Source organism: Pteropus alecto, unplaced genomic scaffold, assembly GCF_000325575.1.
Source record: "Pteropus alecto unplaced genomic scaffold, ASM32557v1 scaffold3, whole genome shotgun sequence".
Taxonomy (NCBI): Eukaryota; Metazoa; Chordata; class Mammalia; order Chiroptera; family Pteropodidae; genus Pteropus; species Pteropus alecto.
Window position 1 is genome coordinate 29,628,433 of NW_006442484.1, and position 20,252 is coordinate 29,648,684.

Genomic DNA, 20,252 nt, shown 5'->3' on the forward strand with positions numbered 1-20,252 from the left:
ATAGTACATGCTGTTTCTCTAAATAAATTGTCTAATACAGAAAATAGAAACGAGTTACTTTTAGTTTTTAAAATTTCATGTAACAAGTCGGCTAGGAATTTTGTAGAATTTGGCGAGGAGAGCTTGGCACAGGAATTGGGAATTTATATTCTAAAGATGTCTTGCATAGCTTCATATGGACCAAACCAATTATAGTTCTCCCTGTGCTTATTCAGGCAATGAAGAAGAAAAATTAGCCTTCTATTTTCTGTATGCAAATTTAAAAAATAAACACTTCTATTAATATTTTATGTCTCAATTTTTAAATTTACATGCAAGTAACTCTATAAAATAAAACACTTAAGACTGAAATATGAAATCTAAGCAGACAGCTCCTAAACATCTCAGAATTGGGAATTCTACATTAATTCATTCAGGGTCGCTATTCTGGATTATGAGTCACAAGTAGTAAGAGGCACGTGATAATAGTTTTCCTCTACTCCAGTTATGAGCAAATAAAATGAGCAAATAAAACTCTTTATTTCCTTCTGGCTTGAAATGTCTCTGGCCCTCTTCAACAGCAGAAACAGCCTCCGGAAAATGGCCTCCTTCACACCAGGACAAAGGCCTTTTCCTTGGCTTTCCAACCATTGATAAATCCTTAACAGTATTCAGAAGTCTAGCCATAATGATTCTGGCAAAATAATAATTAGCTTTCTGACCTCTGAAGGTCAAAATGTAATCAAAATGGGAAAAAAAGATACTGAATGATCATATATGGCACATGTCTAGAATAAGAACAATGTAAAAGTATTTCTAATCATGGAGAGATGAAATATACACTCTAATTCCTCTATTATTTTCTATAGTTAATTTTTTGTTTGTTTGCTTTCTAACAAGTAGATTTCTTATGGAGTGCTTTTGTGTAAAACACCTGTGGAAGATAAGAAAAGGGAACAGATTAGGCAGAGGGAGATGCAATCTTTTTAATATAGATGATAGATAGATAGATAGATAGATAGATAGATAGATAGATAGATAGATAATATATATTTAACATTTTCAATTAGAGAGAGATGCCATCCTAAGGAAAGCATTATCTGACTTTACTTGGAGTTTCAAGATAGGATAAACTTTCAGGAGCTGTCCCAAGTTGGGTCAAGAAGGTCAGGACTTTATCCCATGTTACTTAGGTATGTTTTCCTTGAAAAGAAAGAATGACCTTGGGTGATGCAGGACTCATTAGCTAGACTCATTAGCAATCCCAAAAGAGGAGTGATAGATGATGGATGCCTGCTGGTAACATTCCCAGAAGCTAGGGTAATAACACTTTTAATTCTGAAGGGGGATCTGAATGATATAACCAGCATCCTTTATAGATCACTTCTTGTGTGGCTCAGATCCATTTCTCCATGGTATCTTGACCCTCATCTCTGAGGTTCTAGGCCAACTGTTGGTCACCATGGCTTTTTCAGTCTGTTTACTGTCAAAAGTGACCAAGAGAGTAAAGTGTGGCACTCAAGCTGGTCACTTAGATGCCAACCACATTCCTCCATACTCTTATTGTGTAATAGCAGCCAACTTTCTTTTAATAATCAAAGTCAATAACTCATCTTATAATGGGGATTCCTCTTCTTACCTGCTAGACCTTTAACACAGGGAGCCTAAGTGCCAAGGTGGCAATTATAGTTTATAGTTCAAAACAACTCTTACCATATCCCTAACGGAAGCACTCCCTGGCAGGAGCATGAACTGTTTTTTGTTATAAATTAAAACATTTTTGAAAAAATTTTTAACCCAGAATATTTTAAGGGTAAAAGACGAAAATAGTAGGCAATGTACTATATGGTTACCGTAATCACTTATGACTCAATGAAAATAATTATGCAACTCTTGCTAGAGAAGAAAATCTCATCTGATATATCAACACAGAGTTTTCTTTTAGTGGAGTGATTGATTTTTCTGTACTATTTTATTACATTATGGATGATTATTTATAAATGACCCATTAATGTGAGGTAAAGCTGTGTGTGTGTGTGTATGTGTGTGTGTGTGCGTAATGTGTGCGTGTTTATATATATACACACACACACATGTTAGATACTTATTCAAAAAAGTTAGATACTTATTCAAATAAGTATCTAACATATGTGTGTGTGTGTATATATATATACACACGTGTATATATATATACACACACACACATATGTTAGATACTTATTCAAAAAAAGGCTTTTGGTAGGTTTGTGAGCATTCAGGACTTCTCATTTTTTATTATAATCAGAAAATAATTTTAGAGAAAGATGAATGTCATTATCTCTAACATATAGAAGAGCAAAATAAAAGAAATAAAATATCCATTTAAAAAAAGAAACTGAGAAATTCCCACTTTGAGTGTGTGCTCTGAATAACTGCTTAAAGTAGAATATTTTCCCACTGAGAAGAAATTTTTTTATATTGCTCATTCAATATCAAGAGTGCTAATGCTTTGGAATATCCCAGAATGCTAAATGAGTCAGAATTCCTCTTTTGGACAATGAGAGAAAAAAGATAAAAACTAAAAGACTACAATATAAAAATCATTTATGATTTATTGCCATTTATGTATTTATGAAAGCTACACAATTATGCGTATGTATATATGAAGAAATTGCTTTTTCCAAAAGTGCAGATGCACTTGAAGTTAATACTCACTGTAGACTTGGTAGCTAGGAGAAACCAATGTGTGTAATCAAGGGTTAATTACAATGAAATATTACTCCTTGTGCTTTTAAGAGTAAAAGTCTAGAATTTTTGACTACTGAGTTATCTTTATAATCCTCATATTTTTTTCTCATACATTCACCACATCTTTTCAGTGGGTTTATTTATATTGTATTGTATTGTATTGTATTGTATTGTATTGTATTGTATTGTATTGTATAATTTATTGGTGTGACATTAGTCAATAAAATCATATAGGTTTCAAGTGTATAATTCAATAATATATTATATGTATATTGCATTGCCTGTTCACCAACCAAAGTTAAATTTCCTTCTGTCACCATGTATTTGACCCTCCCAGTAGATTTATTTTCATTATCTCCTTTCTATTCAACTGCATCATTCAGTTAATTATCTCTAGTTCTTCCAGTTTCTTGCACAAACAAGGAAGCTTCCGCACAAAGACAGTTTATTTGGAATCATTTTTGCAGAATAAAATAGAACTTTAAAAAACCTTGTATTATTACCTTTATTGATTCCTGAACTAAGTGATGGTAACTAAAAAGAAGTAATTCAACACTATCACTTGTTTTAGATTCCAAATTTTATTGTAGAAAAGTGATATCATCTTTATTGTTCTCTAGGGGTCAAATCATTATTTCATCTTGTTTTTTCTTATTCTTACTTTGATAAGATTTTCTAAAACCTTTTTCAAATAGATTGGATCCTTAACTCTAGTGCACTTATAAGAGAATTTTCATTGAATCTCACTGAAAAATTCTAAGGATTAAAACAATTTTTTCAGCTTAGTGTTCCATCATCAAATCTTAATAACAATGTACTTTGTTGGTACTAAGAGCGTATAAAAAACTTTATCATAAAAACTATCTTTCCTGTTAGGTGAGAATGCAGAAGATAGTTTCACATGAAAAAGCCAAGGCAGAGTCAGGAGTGTAAACCAGCTAGTATTTTTTTCAAAAGCTTAGGTCACAAATACTTACAGATGAAAAGAATACATCTACTGGTATTCTCTTGAAAATTTTGATCCATTCCTGTTATCATAATGATTTGTGATCAAGAGAAAATGTATGCTGGGATGTCTGAATTCTGCTAACGTTTTAAATCAAAGATAATAGTCTATCTCCAAAACTGGTGATCTAATCACAAGAAATAACATCAGTCAAATATTTAATATTGAATAATTCTTCTATGATTTGTATAGTATGCTTTCTTTTTCACAGTGGCACATAGTCTTTCAAAGACAGTAGTAAATAGAAGGAAACAACTTGCATACAACATGCACTTTTTAGGTCTCAGCTCAACCACCAACAACTCAGAAAAGATTTACCTAACCTTAGTGATCAATTCAACTATCTAGATTTTATATAACTTCATTGATATGCACTTCTTAATACTTATCACAGTTGTAATTTCACATTTTCTAAATGTATTTTATGGTTGGCTCTCCTACTAGATTATGGGCTACATGACAGGCATTTTGTTTTTTGTTTTAATCTTTTTTGGAGAAGTAAGCTGATAGTTTTATCATTCTACAACCAGTGCCTAGTAGAGTGCATGGCAAAGAGGAGACAAAAAAAAAAAATGTATTTATTACCTCATTGACTGAATAATGAATAAAATAAGAATTAAAAATTATTACTGATTTTAATGATCTAGATAGCTGTCAGGTTAAAAAAATAAGAGGACTCAGTTAACATGGCCTTATGCAGTTATTTTAGTATCTCCTCTCAAGACATCAGGAAAAAAATATCAATTAAAAATATAGCATATAAACAATATTTTAAAAGGATTAGTTGTCCTAAACAAAACCAATAACTTAACAATATGTTTAACACCTCTGTATACCAAACATAAAAGAAAACATACGTCAGTGAGCTGGATGGATAGTTCATGAAAAGCTGAAAAAAAGATGGACATGAATAGGATAATGGAGATCAAAGGCAACATATGGGTGGCAAGGTCCAAAGGCAAGGGAAAAAGTATGAAAATGGGGCAATAATGACCTGTGCAAGACACATAAAAAGATTTCAATTATTGTATGAGATTGGCAGTCTGAGTATCTATAATTTTAAAGCTTCTCAGGTGATTCTATTGTATAATCAAGATTGAGAACCACTAAGAAAAGTTATTTTTGTATAAAGTATGCAAATCGATGTAAAATACCTGCTATAAATAGAAAAATGGACTCTACATGCTAACAATGCAGAGAAAAAGAAATATGGATGGCCATAAAGTAAAATTGTGCAAAAAAAAAATATTTTAGTCAACTAGTAATCAGAGAAATAAAATTTCAAATATGATTGAATATAATTCCACATTCAGATAGTCATAGTAGGAAAAAAAGAACCCTGATTATTAAAGAGAATGTGGAGAAATAGAAACATTTATAAATTACTGATGTTAATGTAATAATAAAATTACTTGAACACGTTTTGAGTTAGCACTAATGGCTTTATTAGCTTTTTTAAAACACATTTTTGGCAAGACTTTCATCAATGATACTTGTGTATTTCTTTTGTTCCAAATAACTTTTAATTTTTAAATTACAGCTGACATACAATATTATATTAGTTTCAAGTGTATAACATAATGATTAGACATTTATATAACTTATGAAGTGATAACCCTGATAAATCCAATGCTTATCTGATACCATACATAGTTATTACAATATTATTAACTATATTTCTTATGCTATACTTTACATCCCCATGACTATTTTGTAACTACCAATTTGTACTTCTTAATCCTTTCACCTGTTTTACTCATGTCCCTAATGCCTCTCCATTTGCCAACCGTCAACATGTTTTCTGTATCTATGAGTTTGTTTCTGTTTGGTTGGTTTGTTTGTTTTGTTCTTTAGATTCCACATATAAGTGAAATCTCTATCTGACTTACTCCACTCAGCACAATATGCTCTAGGTCCATCCATTTTGTTGCAGATGGAAAGATTTTATTCTTTTTTTATGGCTGAGTAATATTCTACTCTATATATGTACCACCTCTTCTTTATCCATTTATCCATTGATGGATACCCACGCTGCCTCTATATCTTGCCTATTGTAAACAATGTTACAATAAACATATAGATGCACATGTCCCTTCAAAGCAGTGTTTTAGGTTTCTTTAGATAAATACCCAGAAGTAGGCTTACTGGGTTTTTCTTTGTCTCTTGTTATAGTTTTGGTTTTAAAGTCTATGTTGTCTGGTATTAACATTGCTACCCCAGCTTTTATTTTGCTGTTTCCATTTTCATAAAGTACCTTTTTCTATCCCTTTACTTTTAGTCTGTGTGTGTCTTTTGATCTGAAGTAAATCTCTTGTAGGCATCTTGTTTTCTTATCTTTTCAGCCACCCTATGATACTGTGTATTTCTTATTGCATCATATCAGAAAGCATATAATAGATGGCACCTCTATTGGTAGTGTTAGGCTTGATAACTTTGCTATGGTAGTGACAGCAAGATAGTTTCTTTGGAAAGGATTTTACTTTATATTTCGAAAGTAATCTATAGGGTAATATTGTGTAAATATGGGTTCACCTCATAGTTTTATCTTTTGTTAATAATACTTATATAAATCAATTATTATATTAGCATTGAAAAATTGTGATTTTATAATTTTGTCACTTTTCATTTACTTATTAGCTGGTATTATTACCTAATGATCAGAGTTTAATCATCCACTGGGGTGAACACCAGTGCCTTATAAAAATGCAGAGTAAGTGGTTAATTTTTTTATTTTTCATTTCCAATTTTGGCGTAAAGAGTTTCTATATAATAGTTAACTTTATTAGTGATATATGAGGCTTTTTCCTTTTGTTTTGATTTTTATTATGTAACCATCAATTGCAGACATAATTTATTTTGATGTTTATGTTGTACCTAATTAGGCCCATGATAACTCCTTCAAACTGTCTCCAGGGTCCATCTGATATAGCATCAGTAGTTTCTGTACTCTTTGCTTTCTTACATAAGATGTCCTGCAATTAACCTGTATTTTCTGTTTCTTATTTGGAATAGAATTTTTTCTACAAAGCCCTGATTTTTTTTTCATCGGGAATATTTTTGGAAACCAAGATTTCAGAACTAAGGGTGTTATTGAAATAATTGCTATTTAGGTGACACTGTTTCTACTTATTTTCAGTGACCAGAGCTAGGAAATACATATTTTTTAAATAGACATTATGTGTTCATATTGATATTTTTTACTTTTTTATATTTAATATTTATATCTCTTTTCTCTTACATTGTGAATATTAGTTTTTATTAATGTTAATATGTTAACATAATTACTTACTTGTTTTATCTCATGGTATGTTCAAAATGGTGTCAAAATTACAATGGTAACAGTAGTATTATCATTATACCTATTAAGTTAGATTTAAGATTTCTTTGCTGGTCTTTCTTTCTCTTTCTTTCTTCCGTCCCTCCTTCCTTCCTTCCTTCCTTCCTTCCTTCCTTCCTTCCTTCCTTCCTTCCTTCTTCTTAACATATATACCACCAAGAATATACAGAACACAATGTTTAAAGTCTCTTGATAAACTATCACCCCCTCTGTTGTTGATGTTACCAAACTGATAAATAGCTAGAATCATTTAATTCTACTTATTTTAAATTTTAGTGTTTGCTTTTTATATAATTTGCATTTTCGAATAAGCAAAACACATATATAGCTCAAAGTAAAAATTACAAAATCTTTTATTGAGACAAGTCTCTTTTCTATCTTTTTAAAAATATTTTCCTTAGATATTTTAAATCAAATTTATTGGGATGACATTGGCTAATAAAATTACATAGGTTTCAAGTGTACAATTCAATTATACATCATATGTATAATGCATTGTGTATTCACCACTCAAAGTTAAACTTCTTTCTGTCACCACATATTTGACTCTCTTTACCCTTATCAACTTCCCCTTTCCTCCTTTCCCTCTGGTAACCACTATCTTTACCACAGTTCTCCTGCTGCCTCCTGTAGTTGTCTCTATAGCTTGTCGTTTGTATTTCCAGTGTTTCTTTATGCAAAAATAAGCAAATACTCATGTCTTGTGTACTCAATTTATATAACATTTTGTTTCTTATAGAAAATATAACTACTATATAAACTGTTCAGTTTCTTGCCTTTTTTAACTCAAAAATATAGAGATTACTCCCTATCAGTGTTAAAATACTGTCATTATTTTTAATTGCGTATAATTTCATTGTGTAGGTGGTAAATAATTGTTTCAATTGGTACCCTGCTGATAAGACATTTAATTCTATTTTTTTGTTATAACAAATAATGTTACAGTAAGTGATCATATGCATCCATTGTTTTATGGTTGTATAGAAGTCAAAGGGCAAATTTATATATATAATTTTGTTAGACTCAAGATATATTAATTTTTAAATAACATACATTTAAATAATATAAAATAACGTAATTTGTGAATAAACTGAATGGAAACAGTGTGGGCAGCCAAACTCTTTTGAAAAGCTTAATGGTTTATAGAAAAGTAAGGTGAGAGAAGAATATAATTACTTTTTAAAATATAAATATAACTTTTAAAGAGTACCTTCATATTCTATGAATATGCATTAAATGTTCTAAGCATTTAATTTACATAGTGAAAACCTTATGTCTTATATACCAAATGCGATTGCTAATCAATTAGGTGTTAGATTATAATGCAATAAAATTGTGGCAGTAGTAATAAATTTCATAAAAGTTGTTCCATTTGCCTTGGTCTAATAATGTAAGATATAGACTGTAATTCAATGATAGTGTCCATCAAATTTTTTTTAGGCATGTTGCTTATTTTAGGAGCTTCTTTTAATAAGAAATTCCATGATTAAGATTAGATTCTATAAGTTCTCCTCTAATTTCCTTTGTCAAGCAACTTTATAGTTTGAATGAATTTTTTCTGAAAACTTGGAATTTAGTAGAAGTTGTTTTCTAGAAAACAAAGATAAATGAACTCATTTATTATTGCTCTTATTTTTATTGCATTAACACAGAATAGGTAAATTTATATCTATGATTTTTACTTTTTATCTTAATCACTTCCTTCAAAATGCTTTTCACACTTTAACCTGTCTTCCTATCCCACCCTAAAAATGTGGTTTTCCATTATTTAGTACATATGTATGAGAAATGACCTGCTTTAAATAATCATTCTATTTACCTCTCAAGGAGATATCTTATTACTCTCTTCTGGGGACTAATAACTGCCTTCATTAAAATTCAAGCAAGTCTTTTAAAAATTCTGTAAATGTAGCATTGATTAGTCAAAACAAGAAAAAGAAAATTACCCTTACTCTGTTAAACATTAGCATCAGAAAAAATTGCTTAATAACTCTACATCAAAAATTTAATTTATGTAATCAAAATATGGCAGCATTCCATGCACTATTCCTTTACATTTTTTTCTTTCCAGCACCTTATGAGAATTAAATAAAATTAATATGATTATATTCTACTTCACTTGCAGTTAAATTTCAACAATGAAAGAAAACATTTTTTTCAATTTTTGAAATTAAGTCTTTAAAGAAATCACGGTTTATTTTACCAGTTAAGGAAGCACAAGGACCCAGGTATAATGGTATATTTTCTAACATTCCTTTTTTATTTTATAAAATTTTGTATGCAGATTATTTATAGTGAATTTGCTACCTAATCCACATTTACCTTGTATTTGAAAATTGATTGATATTCAGAACTAATTACAATTCTGCCATTTAGGAAATAATGACAAAATAATCATAAATTTAGTATTAATAATTAAATTTTATAGAAATCATATCAATTTATCAAAAATGTATACAAATAATATTTGCAATGTGTGACTCTTATTAATTTGCTCTTTTTCTTGTTTTGTTTCAAATATTCACCTTTCAGTTCATATAATACAATAATACATACAAGTTCTGAACACACAAGCCAAATTAAGAATTGATGAACTTTCCATCCTTTCTCACGGCTTAAAAGCCATCTGAATTTTCTCAGGAAGAAAGAAATGTGATTGAGAGATAAATTACTCTTTAACTTCAAATTCACAAACTTTCACTTTAAGGAAGACATAAGCAAAGTTAATATCTAAGAATCAAGAAGATAGAAAGGGCTAGAATATATATATAACATGTTGTTATCTAATACTTATGGCATAAAATATATAATATGTTAGTATTACATATTAATAATTTTTTATTCCACAATTCCATCATAACGTGGATAATGCTAAGATATGGAAGCCAGAAAAACCCTGGTTCAAATCTTGCCATATTTCTCACTTGGGTACATTTCTAAACTTTTCTGTTTTACTTTTGTTTTCTATAAAATAGAGGAGGAAGACACCTAATTACAGAGTTCTTTAGGATGTTCTGAATTACTATAGGCAAGTAAAAAATTACCTAATATCTCTGTGTCAGGATAACAATAAGTGCTTATATGTACTAAATCTCCAAAATCCTTTAAGGCAGATTGTATTATTATCCACAATTTACAAATCATGGAAAGAAAATGACTGCGGTACTGTGAGAATAAACACATGGCCTAAAGTCAGACAGCCTGTGTAACCAAGCGCCCAAATCCAAGTTAGCTTGATTTGCCTTCTACTTCTTTCTAGTATGCCTCAGCTGCCACAGAGCTAGGTATACAGTAGGTGTTCAAGAAATGTTGAGCCTCTTCCTCACTCGTTTCTAACATTAAATAGTCTGGGAAAGTGAATTCACTGGGACTTTAGCAAGATATGTGTGTTTGCTATGGAACTGAGATATAAAGTAACACTGAATAATATAAAATTTTACCATTTTCAATGTTAAAAAACAGGAACACTTGTGGAAAACAGACAATTTGGGGAGAGTTTTTGTTCTCACCTCTGTGCTTTATGATACAATTGGGACGAATGTTTATTAGGCAATAACGTTCTCTGCCCAGTGTTATTACCCAAGGCACAGTCTATGGTCATTTTCTGTCTGTAGTTTGTCATTTGGGTTAAATTTACTGCTAAGAAAAGGACATATTGTCAAGGCACAAATGTAATTTCTCTATTGGTCTTGCCAACAGACATGGTAATAAGTGCTGCAACCCCCACTTAACTTCATCAGCCATCAACAGGAGTATACTCTATCACGGAGGCATTTAAACTTTCTAACTAGTTAACTTTTCTGAGAAATCATGCTGGTTTATTTTGATGAGTCTTATTTGTTATTTTTCATTTGCTTATGCCTCACTTATTATTCTCATTTAAGAATCTTTTAAGATCTCTCACTGAGCTAATTGTGAAGGATTCAAGAATACAGAGCCTATGCCCCCCTTTTATCAGTGTTCTGTTTGGAACAAAGGACGTGCACTGGGGAGAATGTGCATGGAAGTTATTAATAAGGCTATTAGTTTCCTACATTTCTGTAGGACTTTGCAATATAAATTTAAAGGCCCTTCACGTGCCCTTTCATGCTCCTTACAACATTGTGACTTTCAAAGTCAAATATTATTATCCAAATTCACATACTAAGAAATTTTGGAGTGAACTATTTGTAAAAATATCTAGCTAGCAATTAGCAATGAATACTCAAACCTAAGCTTTAGGATTTTTAGTTCAGTGCTTTTGTCAGCACATGGTAACAGAAAGAAATTACTATAGTTTTTTTTTTTTTTTTTGTCATTTATTTCTTAGCTGCCTTAAATAATGCTTGAATAATTTGTTAAAGAAAATAATTTCCTGGAAATTTCCTAAAAAATGGTAACTATGAACTAATATTTTTGTATGTTTTTATGTTATGTTTTTAAGCAAAATAAAAGCGCATGATACCGTATGAATGAATTGTCTGCCATCCCACTCCTAGTTTGAGCAAAAATTTCCACAAAAAAGAAATTTCTCAGAGTAATTCCATTGAATCTGGAAGCTACTGCAAATATTTTGAGCTCATCATGAAACTAAGGTGAGCAGAACAATTAAAAATGGGTTGGAGACTTCTGGTTTCAGTTATGACATGTAATAAGATTAGAAGTCATCAATTCCTCTCTTAAAACAAGAAAAAGCTAAATGAATTGAAAATCAGTAACTTTTCTTGGTCCCATCAGAGAACTGTGGTTGTAGAGAAACTTCCAACTCTGAAATGTGGAGATACAGCAAATACATTGTGTTACAACTGAGATTTGCTTACCTGGAGCAGAAATACCAGGAGCCGTGTATCAACTATATCTTTTACCTTCTGTATTTTAATGTTTTGACATCTGGAGTCTTGCTGACTCTGGAGGGACTTCCTTCCCAAGGTTAGCTAATTCCCAGAGATAACAAGTAACTTGCCAGTGATTGTCCTTTTCAAATGCAAACCAACGAATCCAGAGCCCATATCCTAATTACCTCTTTTATTAGGCTCTTGTATCTAGTAAAAACAAAAAAATTGAATCAAAATTAATAATTTTCCACAAAGAAAGCAACAGACTCAGGTTGTTTCACTGGTGAATTTTACCATATATTTAAGGAATAAAGGATACCAATTCTCTAACATCTCTTTCAGAAAATAGAAGTAAAGAGGACATATTCTAAGTCATTTCATAGTGTTAAGCCAGCATAACCCTAATATCGAAACCAGATAAAGACAGTACTAGCAAAGAAAACTACAGATCATTATCTCTCATTAAGATGGATGTAAAAATCTTTAAAATATTAGCAAATCAAATCTAATAATATATAAAGTAAATTTTACTTTATACCCTATTGCAAATCAAAATTTTTTTCAAGTATGCAAAGCTGATTAAGCATTTGAAAATCATTCAGCCACTATAATCCATCACACCAGCAAAATAAAGAGGAAAATCATATCATTATGTCAATTGAGAGAGAAAAAATTTTGACAAAATCCAACATCCATTTATGATTAAAAATTCTTAGTAAACCAGAAATAGAGGAGGATTTGATCAACTTGATAAAGAACATCTAGAAAAATTCCTATAGTCATGTTGATAATATCTATCCTGGAAATGACATGATAGAAATGACACTTTACTTCTGTGTTTTTTCTCCCCAAACCTATAACCTCAGACTAATCATGAGTAAAACACCAGTCAAATCACAGCTGAGGAACATTCTATAAAACATCTGGTCAATATTCCTCAAAACTGTCAAAGTGATCAAAAACACTGACAGTCCAAGAAATTCTCTCACAGCTTAAAGCATCCTAAGGAGAGGTGATGGCAAAAATCCACATGATATCCTGGAAGGGATCTTAGAACTAAAAAAAGGACATTAGGATAAAATTAATGAAATCCGAATAAAGTATTGACTTTAGTTAATAATTTGTATAAGTATTGCTCCTTTATTTTTAATGAATGTATATACTAATATAAGATGTTAATAATAGAGAAACTAATAAATACAAACTTTCTATATTATCCTTATATTTTTTCCTGTAAATATAAAACTATTCTAAAAATAAAGTTCATTTTAGAAAAGGCATCAAAGGTATTAGATGTCAATCTCAACATCTTTTTAAACAGCTTTGTGTGTACATGTCTTTGTTGCAGATTATGCCGCAGGTTGCTATTAAATTGTATGTAAATTTTGCTTCATTCTCAGAGATTCTATCTTTATTGTGCTGTTTCCTTGTTTGTCACATGGGTAGAGAGGACTGAACAATTTGGTAAACCCTGTTAGTATTTGTTTCCTATTGAAAGACTGTCTTGTCTTATCAGATAATCTTTTAATTATATAATTCTCCATCCCTTCCCCAAAGCAATGAGCCTTTTTTTTAAATAGTGAAAAAACACATTTTCAAAAATATTGAAATGAAATATTTCTGTCACTTTCTTTCATATTTTGCCTTGCACTCCCTTATCCCTTTCAGCAATAGGTACTGAGGCTAAGTGCCAGATTCCTGCCTTGTTTCTGAACCAACCCTTATTTATTAGTCTTTTGATCTTGACAAGGTGAAGTGTGGATTATCAACCCTTGGGAATGGCTAGGCAGTGAGTCAGGTCCTGTAGATTTGATTCACACCTGCACTGGCTTCTTCTTCTTCCACTGTCCCATATAACAAAATACCATAATACCTTCAGGCTTAGCCTGAAGTGGAAGTAATAATATTAATATAATGCATAATATTCTGTCACAAATAATAATCCAATCCCAGTCTCTCAGGAGGGTTAATAGATATTTGAAAACAGTTGTCAAGTCACCCAGAAATGTTTTCTCCAGATGAAGTATATACATTGATGGATCCTCCAACATCTTGATTGTCCTTTCAAAAAGACTTCTTCCATTTGGATATGATCTCCAAAGGCAAAATATTATCTCAGTGCTGAATCCAATAATCATGATCTTCATCATCAAGTGCTTAGGAAAATGCTAAAAGATGGAGTGGTTTGCAGATTACATAGATATACCAGAGTGTCTTGCCTTTTAGATACTAAAAACTATATGACCATTAAAAAATAATGAAGCTTGTGATAAATTCCCATTGAGTGTCTAGTCATGAAATCCTCTGGGGATTAAGAGCAACCAAGGTCAAGTCAAAACTTGATATAAATAGGGAGGGTTTTATGGAGAAAGTGGTTTAAAGCCGGACCTTGAAGAACATTAACAATATTTTTTTCAGAGGAAAAGAAGTTATTTTCAGTAAGAGAGAAGGCATGTTCCATCAGTATCAGGGGCTCATCTTTTGTTCATACCTTAATATGTAACGTGAGATGAGTAACTTCAAATATGAGAAACTCGAAAAAAAGGAAGATGACTCTGCACACAGAAATTCTCTATCAGTCCGGTGACCCTTATATCAGACTTCAAAGAAACTTCAGGAGAAGCAGGAAAAATCATTTAACTATCTCTTAGCCCTCAAAGGCCTCACTCACTCTCAGTATAGCAAAAATGTAGGCTGAATAGCCAATATGGACACTAAAGAGTTTTAAAGATAAGTTATGGTCTAAAATAATAAATATTAAATTCTTGAAACTCTAGTCATTCATCCCAAACATGGGGCTAATCTGGCATAAAAGGCTGTGGAAAATACAAAATCTTGATCATAACAACGAACATCTTCTACAGTTTGATCTGATCTTCTAAGCATTCACTCTGACCACTGACTTTGTGATTAGATGATTTTGAATCTTGGTTTCTATGGGCTGTGTTTCTGACAACAATAATAACTAATTGTTCTTCAGAGACACAGAACCAATAGTATATGTGTGTGTGTGTGTGCGCACATGCATGTGTTATAAGACATTATCTCACACGATTATGGAGGCTGGGAATTCTCAAGATCTGCAAGTAACAAGCTGGAGACCCAGGAGAGCTGATGATATATATCCAATCAGAGTCTGAAGGCTTGAGAATCAGGAGAACCAATGATGTAAGTTCCAGTCCAAATCTGAGTCAAGTCTAAGTCTGAGGGCATGAGAAAACCTATGTCACAGCTTGAAGACAGGCAGAGAGTGAATTCTTTCTTAGTCAATCTTTTTTTTTATTCAGTCCCTCAAAGGACTGTATGTGGCCTACCCACACTGGGGGGGAAAGAAATCTGCTTCACTGATTCAAATGTTGATCTCATCCAGAAATATACTCACAGATATAACCAGAATAATGTTTAATCTAAAATCTGGACTCCCAGTGGCCCAGCCAAGTAGATGTATAAAATTAATCATCACACTAATATTTATTGAGAACTCAATACATTTCTGTTATTTAAACTTGACTTTAATCTTATTGTATTTAACTTAATCTTCCCACACACATTAAGAGCTCAGTCCAACTATCATCTCTACTTTTCCAATGAATAATCAGAAGTAGAGAGCTGTAAATATCTCTCCCAGGTATCATACTTCTAAGTGGCAGAAGAACATCTCTCTGGCCTCAAAACTGTCTAAACTATTATGTCACGTGTTAACTGACCCCACTGTCTTTATATTTTGTGTTCAACTGAGCCAGCCAAAATGACCACAATTCCAGCTTTGGTAGCAGTGTTTGCTCTAATGAGAGTTAACTTAAATCACAGCTTTGCCTATATATTTTGCACAGTAAGCCTGGCTAAGAATCTGATTTTCCCATTTATATAAGATGACTATGGGGAAAAAAAAAATCACAATGCTTTTCGGGGGCGGTCTAGAAAATCTAACTACTAGAATATGGAACATATGAAGGATAATGATAGTAAATGACTAAGATTCAATGACACCTGTGAGTTGAGATGTAGTGCTTCTTACTGTTTGCCTGATTCGACCCCTCAATTTCTCTAAGAGTAAATTGAGACCTAACAAAGTTGCTTTTATGACTCATCCAAGGCTCCATAGAGTGGTATATCTAAAATCATGTTAAATTAAAGAAAATCTTGAATAACAGCAGCCAAATACATACTCCATGTTCTGGTAACACCAAACTACTCATAGTTCCTTGCTCACTGTTCTATATTGCTGCATATCTCTGTTAAGTGATGTGCTGTAGTAGGCTCTTTTATAAGAGACAATTATGTATATCTCTTCCCCGGAGCCCATTGTTAAACATTTAGCAGCCCACTACTGCCTTTTTGCCTTTTTTCTGCTAATCACTTTTTTTTTTTTCATACTTTCCCTATCATTTTCCCCTATTCTTTTTTTTAAAGCTACTCATCCATTCCTTAAAAATCAGCTAATGCGGAAATGATGTCAGAAACATGGCAGTGTAAGGGATCTCCCCTTATCTCTCTCCTTGAAACTACAAGGAGCTGAACACCTACATCCCAACAAATAACATCCAACCTGCACACAAGCACATTTGAGAGATCTGCTCATCAGAGCATCTGAAGGTGAGCCATTAGTGCACAAGACAGGGAGGCAGAGAACAAGAAACAAAGCTAGATGCTGCAGAAAGGAGCCCTAGCTCATATCTCTCAGCAGGGGGAAAGGGAGGGGGAGAACAATGTGATGGTTTCTTGGCTCTTTGAAGCCCCAAACAGTCTTGCCTGAGGGATAAGCATATCCTACTCAACAAAGCCCAGGAGCAGGGCAGAGACCCAGTGCAGAGGGGACAGTAGTGTCTTAGCAATCACCTTTGCCAGGCAGAAAGCTGAGTCATGGAGCCTGGCTGCCTTCCCCTACTATCCTAGAGTGTTTTCTCCCATTACCCTCCCAGATAGAGCACCAAGTCACAGGGGCTATCACACAACAAGAACTGAAACATACACAGCAGATGATCCTAGACATAGGGGAGGAGATATAGACGCAAAGTAGCTGAAGCCTGAGCCAGTATCACTGGAAGGAAAACGGTCACACACAAAGCTGACCTCTCCTAACCCACGCCACTTCCATCCAGTCAGGCTGATTTGCAAGGAAGCAGTACCGAGCTTCAGAGCCTTTTCAGAGACTCAGAATCCCATAATTCTTCACATTCTCCAATGGGGTGAAAACTTGGAACCAAGGTGACTTGGTCACAGAGGAGATACACAACTTTCCAGAGGAAAAAAAAGTATTCTTAACCTCAAAGCAGAGATCCAGCAGGCTAGGGCAGTGCAGGAGGCTTGGGCACCACCTACTGGAAATCAAAAGAAAATTCTCTTCTTATCAGCCTGCTAAAGAGAGATCACTCTATAATAAAATTAAAAAAAAAAAAAAAAAAGCAGATTACATTTCCATTAATGCCTAGGCAGAGAAATAGTCTATCAAACACCATGAACAACCAAGGTAACAATGTAGCTCAGAAGGAAAATGAAAAATCACTAGAAAATAAGCTTAAAGATATAGAAATGTGAGATTTAAATGAGAATTCAGGATTGCACTTCTGAAAAAAAAAAAAAGCTCAACAAGATGCAAGAATATTCTGATCAACAGTTCAAGAACATAGAAACAAAATCAACAAACAGGAATATTTTATCAAGGAGATTGAAACTTGAAAAGAACCAAGCAGAACTTCTGGAGATGAAGAACTCACTATAAGAGATGAGAATGAAATAACAACCTTAGCCAATAGAGCTGACCGGATGAAAGAAAGAATTAGTGATATTGAACACAGAAATCTGGAAATGACACAGAAGGAAGAAGAGAGATACTTGAGAGTGAAAAAAATGAAAGAACTCTGCAAGAACTATCTGACAGCATCAGAAAAAAACAATATAAGAATAATGGATATGCCAGAAGGAGAAGAGAGGGAGAAGGGAACAGAGAGCATATCCAAATAAATAATCAGTGAGAATTTCCCAACCCTCTGCAAAGAACTGGATTTTCAAATCCAAGAAACTAAAAGAAGATCTAATTATCTCAACCTAAAAAGACCTACTTTAAGACGCATTATATTAAAATTGTCAAAAATTAATGAAAAGAAAGAATTCTCAAGGCAGCCAGTGAAAAGAAGATGGTAAACTGTAAAGGAAAACCCATTAGATTATCATCAGACTTCTCAGCATAAAACTTACTATCTAGGAGAAAGTAGAACCAAATATTCAAACTACTAAAAGAAAAAAAAAATTGCAGCCAAGAATAATATATCCAGCAAAGCTCTCCTTTAGAAATGAAGGAGAAATAAAGACCTTTTCAGACATACAAATGCTGAGAGAATTTCCACCACAAGGCCTGAATTACAGGAAATACTGAAGGGGGTCATTCCACCTGAAAGAAAAGAAAAGAAAAAATACATAAATATGAGTAAAATACCTAACAGATAGGCAGATGCAGAAAAGTGTAACCCATATTAAGAACAGGATATTATAAACTTAAATATTACATAATGGTTAAGGTAAAAAGAGAAGACACAGCTACTACAACTTGGAAAGGAACATACATCATAAAGAAGGATAATGTGAGTCTACGGCCATGCCACCCTAAACATGCCTGATCCTGTCTGATCTCAGAAGCTAAGCAGGGTTTGGCCTGGTTAGTACTTGGGTGGGAGACCACCAAGGAAGACTGGGTACTATAGGTGTAAAAAACAAACAAACAAACAAACAAATAAATAAATGGATAATGTGAAACAAGAAAAAGTGAAAAGGGGAAGGAGTAAAGATCCAAATCTGCAAAGGGGAATGGAGATGAGGCACAAGCAGAAGAAAAATGACTACTGTGTGTGTTTGTGTGTGTGTATAATTTTCATTTACATAAACTTAATGGTAACTGCACACAAAATAATCTAGAAATGAGACATATAACATAAAATAACAAGAAACAAAAAACACCACAAAATTAAAATAACAGACAGAAACACAAAGACAAAGAAACAATGGAGACACTGAGCTACCACAAGACAAAAATAAAATGGCTATAGAAAAACCTCATATTTCAATAATAACTTTAAATATTAATGGACTGAACTCACCAATAAAAAGGTACAGAGTAGCAGATTGGATCAAAAAAAAAAAACAAAACCCAATCATAGGCTGCCTACAAGAGACATATCTCAGTTGCAAGGACAAATATTGACTCAAAGTGAAAAGGTAGAAAACAATACTCCAAGAAAATGGCATCCAGAGAAAAGTAGGTGTAGCTCTACTTATATTGGATGAAATAGAGTCTAAGATTAAAAAAGTAACAAGAGATAATGATGAATACTTCATAACGATAAAGGAGACCACACATCAAGAAGACATACACTGATGAATATTTATGCTCCCAATCAGGGAACACAAAAATATATAAAATAACTACTAACAGAACTAAAGGGGTAAATTGACAAACATGCAATTATACTAGAAGACCTAAATACCCCACTGTCAACTATGGACAGATCATCCAAACAGAAAATCAATAAGAAAATCTGTCAACTAGACAGATCATCCAAACAGAAAATCAATAAGAAAATATCATCCTTAAATGACATATTAGACCAAATGGACATAATTACTATTTATAGAGCTTTTCATCCCAAAACAGTTGCTTATACATTCTTCTCTAGTGCACATGGAACAGTCTCAAGGATAGATAGTATGTTAGGACACAAATAGCCTCAACAAATTTTAGAAGATTGAAATCATATCAAGAATATTCTCTGACCATAATCTTTGAAACTAGAGATCAACTGAAACAAAAGTGGGAAGAATCACAAATATGTAGAGATTAAACAACATGTTACTAAAGAATGACTAAGTCATGGACAAAATAAAAGGAGAGATAAGAGATACATAAAAACAAATGAGAATGAAAATACAACATATCAAAACTTTTTGAACAGAGCAAAAGTGGTAATATAAGTCTTTACAGGCCTGTCTCAAGAAACAAGAAAGATCCCAAATAAACAACCTAATATTATGTCTTAAGAAACCAGAAAAAGAAGAATGAAGTCATTAGAAGGAAGGAAATAATAAAAATCAGAGCTAAATTATATGGAATTGGGAACAAAAAGGCAATAGGAAAAATTAATGCAATAGTACCAGTTCTTTGAGATTAATAAAAATGACAAAAAAAAAAGAGAAAGGAAACAAATAAACAAAATAAGAAATGAAAGCTATGTTACAACAGATACCACTGAAATACAAAGGATCATAAAAGAATTCTTTGAAAAATTATATGTCACCAAATTTAATAACCTAGAAGAAATGGACAAGTTCTTAGAAATATACAACCTTCCTAGATTGAATCATGAAGAATTGGAAAACCTAAATGAATCAATCAACA

The 20,252-nt window shown here is 32.4% G+C and overlaps 1 pseudogene; it reads left to right on the forward strand.

Moving 5' to 3' along the window:
* Positions 1-18,448: 18,448 nt before the first annotated feature.
* Positions 18,449-18,567, forward strand: LOC112470720 (annotated as a pseudogene).
* Positions 18,568-20,252: the final 1,685 nt, after the last annotated feature.